Source organism: Sinohyriopsis cumingii, chromosome 17, assembly GCF_028554795.1.
Source record: "Sinohyriopsis cumingii isolate HCF-2022 chromosome 17, ASM2855479v2, whole genome shotgun sequence".
Taxonomy (NCBI): Eukaryota; Metazoa; Mollusca; class Bivalvia; order Unionida; family Unionidae; genus Sinohyriopsis; species Sinohyriopsis cumingii.
Window position 1 is genome coordinate 19,928,339 of NC_142977.1, and position 8,393 is coordinate 19,936,731.

The following is an 8,393-nucleotide window of genomic DNA, read 5'->3' on the forward strand; positions in this document are numbered from 1 at the left end:
ATTGGACAAATTCCATCAAATCCCCAACAACACAACAAGCCTAAATTCCAAACAAACCAAATTCATGATCATTATAACTATAATAACCAGAAAAGCTCTTACTGGATTCCAGTTGTAGTACAACTCAAACATGGATCTGTTTGTTAAAATAATCACAATTCCATAACAAATGTTTTATGCGAAGATAACAGAAAAACAAGAAAAATACTCAGGAAAAAACATATATCCAATCTATGCTATGACAAATTTAAATTGCAAGGTTATCGTTAGTATTATCATCATTTTTTCATTCTTCTTTTTCTTCTTCTTCTTTTCTTGTTGTTGTTGTTATTGTTGTTATTATTATTATTATTATTATTATTATTATTATTATTATTATTAAAACAAGTACAGCTATTGGTCGCTCTTAAAAACCTAGATTTCATTAATTAGAAATTTTTTGAAAGAAATGACCGACACAAAGACCAAGCCAACACAGCAGCAAATTCCTTACCCCACTAAACTTTGTATGATTATTAAAAAGACGGGATATCATAAATTTAAAAGTACATTGTTATTTTAATACATAACATCGCTACTATAAATCCAACAAAAATTACAATCAATTAGCACGAAGTTCAAACGTTCAATGATAAATTTTTGTTGATACTTTGAAATGACTAAATTCTTTTCAACGCTTTGAACGCGTTACAGAAATTAGTGGAATATTCAGCAAAGAAATATTGATACAATAAAATACGATTAGCTAAATAAAGAATTGAACAAAATCACGTTAATGTCTGTTTAATTGAGGAGGTAACGGTGAAACATTAAGGTTAAATCAGTCCGTGAACGGCTATACTTCTGTTTTCAACGTAATCCGGCTTTAGCAGAACGATCAGATTAATCAATTCAGTCTCAGATGACCATATAATAAAGTATTGATGTGGCAAAATTAAACAAACATCGCACAGATGAACTAACATAAGATCAAAACGAACTCGTTTAATTGCTATTAATTGTACCACCGTCACATAAATCAAACATTTTTATATGATTCTGAATCGCCAAGGATAGGGTTTTCTGAGAAGGTAAAAGAAAACTGACGTAAGAAATGATTTGAAAGCTAGAAGGGTGACAAACGAAATTACTAATAAATCAGTTTTAATTGTAGTAGTAGTTGAAATATTAAATGTAGATGCATACGTAGTAGTGGCAGTAGTAGTAGTAGTAGTAGTAATAAAACAAGCACAACAGTCAATTAATCTTACAAAAGTTGCAGACAAACACAGCATTTCGTCTGTGTGATTCGCCCGACAGCGTGTTGAGGATCACGATTATCAATATTCTAGTAATCCTTCTATTATCGTTTTTGCACACCTGACAGTGAAACAATATTATTGTATTTGTTAAACCAGGATTTCTCCTTTTATATTCGCGTTTCTAATGACAACGTTTGTATATAGAATGACTTACCTTCAAAAGTTTGACCCTTATAGGATAATCTAGCTATACCACAATTTTTGGATCAGTACGTTGAATAAAGAAGAGCGATTACGATACCCGCAGGAGAGAAACTCAAGCAAAAATCCACCAGAATAACATAACTTAGACACAAAACGAATTTCTTTTTATTGTTATTGTCACAACTGCGACAACAATCCACGAGTCCTTAGCAATTGGAATAAGATAGGAAAAGGTTTGCTGAGAAAATGAATAAATAACCCCAATACAATAACCGAGCAAATGCCTCCAAATCCTCAACGACACAACGGCAAAAGAAAGTTCAACATCAGGCAAGTTCGTATCATAATTATTATCACAAGTAGTTTTACTAATATTACACCTTTGACAGCAATTTTTGTTTCTGAAAATAATATAAATCCCATAACACAAGCCTTATGAGAAGATAACATAAACAATTTACAAATAATCAACCAATAAACATAATTAAAATACAGCGTCCAGTGACAAATTTAAATGTAAATTATCTATTATTATTATTATTATTATTATTATTATTATTTTGAAAAATAGGTGCAGAGATCTCACATATTTAAAAGCCAAGATTCCCTGTAAGGAAAGGTTCTAAAAAGATAGGGAATACCTCTGGGATAACCAGACCAAACCAACGGCAAAACCAACTTTACCCCACAACCTCCTGTAATTGTTTAAGCCACGCAATATCAAAAACTAAAATGTACCCTTTTCATACTTTCTATCTCTGCTTCAAAAGAAACAGAGGAAATTAAATAATCCTTAATTAGCAATGAGATGTTAGATAAAAAAAATTGTTGATTCTTTAAAATGACTAAATCACTTGTACACTTGAAATGCACAATGGACATTAGTTGAATATTAAGAAAAAAGTATTATCAAAAAATAATATTAGAAAAAGAAAGACAACAAGCGATCTCTTTAATTGTATGTTTCGTTACAGAGGGAGACAAGATAAATAGTATGATATCTTCGTTATCCGTAAACGGACACTTTGCTGCTTTCTATATGGTCTTGCTTTACTACATTCATGGGTTGAATGAATCTATTTTCAGAAAACGAAATAAGAATAAAAAACCATTGCAGTGGCAAAATAAAAATAAACACATGAGAAATGTAAATTAAAAACAAATTGAATTTGTTTTTACTGCCATCACTGTTAAAACAGCAAGAGAAATTTGAAATTTGCACCGGAATAGGAATCACGTAGGCAAGCATTTTCGGGGACGAAAAAATTGATAAACTTAACAAAGAATTGAAAATATTGCGTGTTGTAAAAAATGTATTATACCTAAATCAGTGTGATGTTATTAGTACTGGAAGTAGTAGTTGCAGCTGCAATAAAGGTTGTATTAGATTTAGTAGTCTCGCTTTACCACAATTATTGCGCCATTATATTTATTCGAAGAAACATACAGAAATACGATTACGATATGAGCACAAAAGCACAATGTTTTGCTTAGAAATTGGACAAATTGTCCCAGATCTCCAACAACACATCAAGCCTAAATTCAAAAGAAACAAAATTCATTACTGTTAACATTGTTGTAGTAGTTGTATTAGTTATATAGCTGTTTCTTAAAATACTGTCAATTTCATGACAAATGTTTTTGTGAAGATAAGAGAAAAACAAACAAAAAATACCCAGGAGAAAAAAAAATCTCAAAATTATACATTACCAAATTAAATTACAAAGTGTATATTATCATTGGCATCATTTTGTTTAATTTTTACAATATTATTATTAATTTTACTAGAGCAATTGATCACTTTTAAAACCATGATTCCCCTAACTAGAAGTTTCTTGAGAGAAAGTCAAATTCCTTACCCACCAGACTTTTATGATTGATAAAATGACGGGTTACCATTAATTAAATGTTAATCGTTACTTTAACACACAATATAGCTGCTATAAAGCCAACAACAATGTTAATCAATTAGCATGAAGTTCAAAGATAAATGTTTTGTTCATACTTTAAAATGACCAAAATCTCTTTAACTATTTAAACGCATTATGGAAATATGTCGAATATTCAGTGAAGAAATATTAATACAATAAAATACGATTGCCAAAACAAAGAACTGAGACACTCTAATTAATTTCTTGTTTAATTTGAGAGGATAATGGTGAAACATTGAGATAATATCGTTACCAGTGAACAGCCATTTTTCTGTTTTCTAGATAATCAAGCTTTAGCACGACAAATATATTAATCAATTCAGTCCCAAAACACCATATAAAAATTTACTGAAGTGGCTAAAAGAGACAAAAAAATCAATCAGTAGAACATTTAATTAAAAACAGGAGGATTAAAAATCGTGTAGGCCAGGGTGTCTGAGAAGATCAAACAAAACAGACGTAAAATTATTTTTAAAAACTACAAGGATGACAACTTAACTTAATAACAAATCATTTCTTATTAGTAGTAATAGTAGAAATAACAAAAGTAGATGTATAAGTAGTAGTAGTAGTACAACGGTATATATAAATATATATATCTTACAAAAGTTGCAGACAACCAAAGCCTTTCGTCTGTCTGATTTGGCCGACAGCGTGCTAAGGCGGGATTAAGGATCACGATTGTCAATTAGCGAGTAATCATTCTGTTTTAATTTTTGCACACCTGACCGCAAACTGATGTTATAGTATTGGTTAAACCATGATTTCGCCTTTTACTTCTACTATTCAAATGACAATGTTTATATATATAATGATTTAAGCACCTACAAAAGTATGTTCCTTACTGGATAATTTAGATATAACAAAAATATTGGATCAGTACGTTTCCTCAACATTTTGAATCCCATAAGAACTGTTTGCTGAGAACTTGAATAAATAACCCCGATACAATATCAAAACAAAGAACCCCAGATCACCACCAACACATAGACAAGCCTACGCTTCAAATAAAGAAATATCGTATAATAATCATTATCACAAGTGTTTTTAATAATAGTACACCTTTGTGAACGATTTATGTTTCTTAAAATAATAAAAATCCCATAACACGAGCTTTAAAAGAAGAAATAATCGCAAATCAATAAAAAATGTTTTATTTCATTGCAACAAGGACGGGTTACCATAAATTGAAGGTTGCATTGCTACTTTAATACATAATATCAATGATATAAAACCAAAAAAACTCAAAGTCAATTAGCAACAAATTCAAAGATAAAATTTATGTTGATACTTTAAAATGACCAAGATCTCTTGAACACTTAAAACTCTTTAAGGAAATTAGTGGAATATTCAGGAAGGAAATATTAATACAAAAAATAAAATATTAGCGAAACAAGGAACCGAAAAACTCTCATTAATTTAATATTACGGTTATATAGTTATGCGAGAACGGCGTTTTTCTGTTTTCTGTGTAATACAGCTTTAGCACAACAATTAGATTTATCAATTTAATCTCCGTACACCATATTGAAAAGTATTGGTTTAGCAACATTAGACAAAAACCACACAGTAGTAGCTAAAGTTATTAACAAAACGAATTCGTTTTATTGCTATCAATGTTACAACTGCCACTAAATCAAATATTTTATATAATTCGGAATCTCGTAGGCTATGGTATCTGTGAAGACGGAACAAAACAGACGTAATAAAGAGGTAAAAAGAGATACGTTGGTGCTAAATTAAATTACTTTCAAATCATTTCGTATTACTAGTAGTAGTTGAAATAGTAATTGACCATGCATAGGTAGTAGTAGTAGTAGTATAACAAGCACATATGTCTATTAATGTTCCAAAAGCTGTAGACCAACACAACATTTCGTCTGTGTTATTTGGTCGACAGCGTGCTGAGGCGGGATTAAGGATAACAATTATCAATATGCTAGTCATCCTTCTATATTTGGTTTGCACACCTGACAGCGAACCGATATTATTGTAATTGTTATCTAGGCCGTCGAAATGACAATGTACACATAATGGCTTACATACCTACAACAGCGCGATCCTTATTGGATAATCTAGCTATGCCTCAATTATTGGATCAATTAGCTTATTATAGGAATCATAAAGAAGAACAACTTCGATACCCGCAGGAGAAAAGCTCCAGCAAAACTTCACCAGGATAACGTAAATTAGACAAAACACGAATTCCTAATAATTGTCATTGTCACAACTCCAACACAAATCCAGTATTCTTCTACAATTGAAATCTCATACGAAAAGGCCTGTTAAGAAATTTAATAAATAACACTCATGCAATAACGAAACAAATGCACACCAATCGCCAACAACACAAGTCAAACCTAAGTTCAAGAGTTAGGTTAGGGTTAGGGTTTGGGTTAAGGTTTGAATGATTATTCCCTTCATAATATGATGTTTGAGTAATAGTTGGAGTACCTAACCTGACTGTACTTAGACATATTGAGACTGTACCTAAACTGACTGTGCTTAGACATATTTAGACTGTACCTAACCTGTATCAAGTCACAGTTCTGTTTTTCTAGAGTAGCCTTAGGGTCCTTTAAGAGAAGTCAAATAGTATATAAGTTGTTACCAGTCTGACATAATATTTCAAATATGAATCAAATTCGTATTATAATTATTATCAAAAGTAGTTGTACTAATATAACACCTATGACAACGATTTATGTTTCTTAAAATAATAGCAGTTCCATAACACAAGCCTTATGAGAATTTAACAGAAACCCTCTACAAAAACTAAAACAATAAACATAATTAACATACAGCGTCACAGTGACAAATTTAAACGTAAATTCTCAATTATTAGTAGTATTAGTATTAGTATTAATATTATCATTACCATTATTATGATTATTATTATTATTATTATTTATTATTAATATTATTATTATTATTATTATTATTATTATTATTATTATTATTATTACTTTTTATTGAAACAGTTACTCAAATTTATGAAACCCAAGTTTCCCTGAAAGAAACGTTTCTGATTAATTTGAGAATACCTCTGCAATGACCAGACGAAAAAGTACCGCAAAATCTACTTTACCCTACAGTTTTCTGTGATTATAGAAGCATCGCTATGTCATCAATTAAAAGTTACTTTCTTATCTTCATACTTGGTATCGCGGCTGCAAAACAAACAGAGAAAATTAAATCATTCTTTTTTTGCAGGGAGATAAAAGATAAAAAAAATTTGTTCACGACTTAAAATAAGTAAATTAATTGAAAACTGAAAATGCACAAAGATAATTGTTGGAATATCGATACAAGAAAAACTGATATCACAAAACAACTAGATAAAGCAAGACGGCAGCGATTTCTTTAATTGCATATTTCGTTAGGGAGGGATACATGAGAAATAATACATTCAAATCATTATTCGTGAACGGACATTTCGCTTTTATCTCTTTGGTCTAGCTTGTCCACAAGTATCAGAAAACGTCTTCCGAAGAATAAAAAGATTGCATTTGCAAAATAAAATGAAACACATGACGAATGTAACTTAAGAATAAATCAAATTCGTTTTTATTGCCATCACTATTCAAAGTGCCACAACATCTGAAATTTGTGCAAGAATTCGAATCACGTAGGCAAGCGTTTTTTTAGAATAAAAATTGTATAAACTCTATAAATAATTGTATAATACCAGAAGTATTGTGTCATTAAATTTATTGGAAGAAACATACTGAAACACGATTACAATATGCGCACGAAATAAACTCCCAAACAAAGACCTCTACAAAGATTAGTATTGAATTTGACACAAAACACATTCATTATTATTTTTACTGTCAAAAAAAACGAAGATATTCATCATTCTTGAAAGATTGGAACCCCATCAGCGAAAGTGTGCTTAGGAACTGGACAAATAATCCCAATATAATAACTAAATTTTGTCTTGTGAATAAAAGTGAAAAGTTCTGTTTTTATAGTTATTCTTGAACTGTTATTTTTCTGGGTTTTGTATATAGTTAATCCCTCTTTAGCATACTGATCAGATTAATCGATTTGTTCTCAAAAGATTGTATGAAAAAAGTACTGAAGTGGCAACATTTTTAAAAAAATCACACAATGGATACTTAACTGAAAAACAACAAGAATTCAGTTTTAATTGGTAGCAATGTCACAACTGCTATCCAAAATATATATTTCGCACCGAAATCCTTACCTCTTATGAAAGAGTTTTCTGAGCAAATGGAATAATAACATAAAATCTGAAGAATTAAAAGGCACTGCAGGTAGGTGACTAATTACATGACAGGCGAATATATATGTTATTATCATTAGTAGTAGGTGGGGAAATAGCAGTAGTAGATGCATAAGTAGTAGTAATATAATTCACAATGATTTATGATTCTTGCGAAAATAAGAGTCATAAAAACATATCCTGTATCTGTGTGAGGAAGCTGACAGAGGACTGGAGTCTGATTAAGATTAATCATTGTCAATTGTTAATAGTTCTTGTATATTTGTTTTGGTACACCGGCCAGCGTACATATCATGTTTTTTTCTGTTTTTAACTTCACCTCACCTTTGACAATGTTTGTATATACATGTATTTACCTACCGAAATTTGACCTTTGACAATAAATATACTCTAAGAATTATATACAAATGCCATAACGATACCCGCTGGAACTAAACTCAGAAAAAAATCCAAAATGATCAACACAATTAGACACAAGCCAGTTGCGCTATTATTGATAGTGTCACAACTGCCAAACCAATCCACGTTTCATGAGGAATTAGAATCCCATTAGCGAAATGTTGCTGAGAAATTGCACAAAAGACCCCAATATAATACCAAAACAAATTCCAACTCATCCTCATGAACAGCGCAATGGCAAATCTTAATTCCAAAACAAAACAATGTCACGACCTTATAAGTATTTGTTCTAATAGCTGTAGTAATAGTAAAAGTTTAACAGCAATCGTCCCTAAAATTGTCGCATTATCATAACAAATACTTTATGAG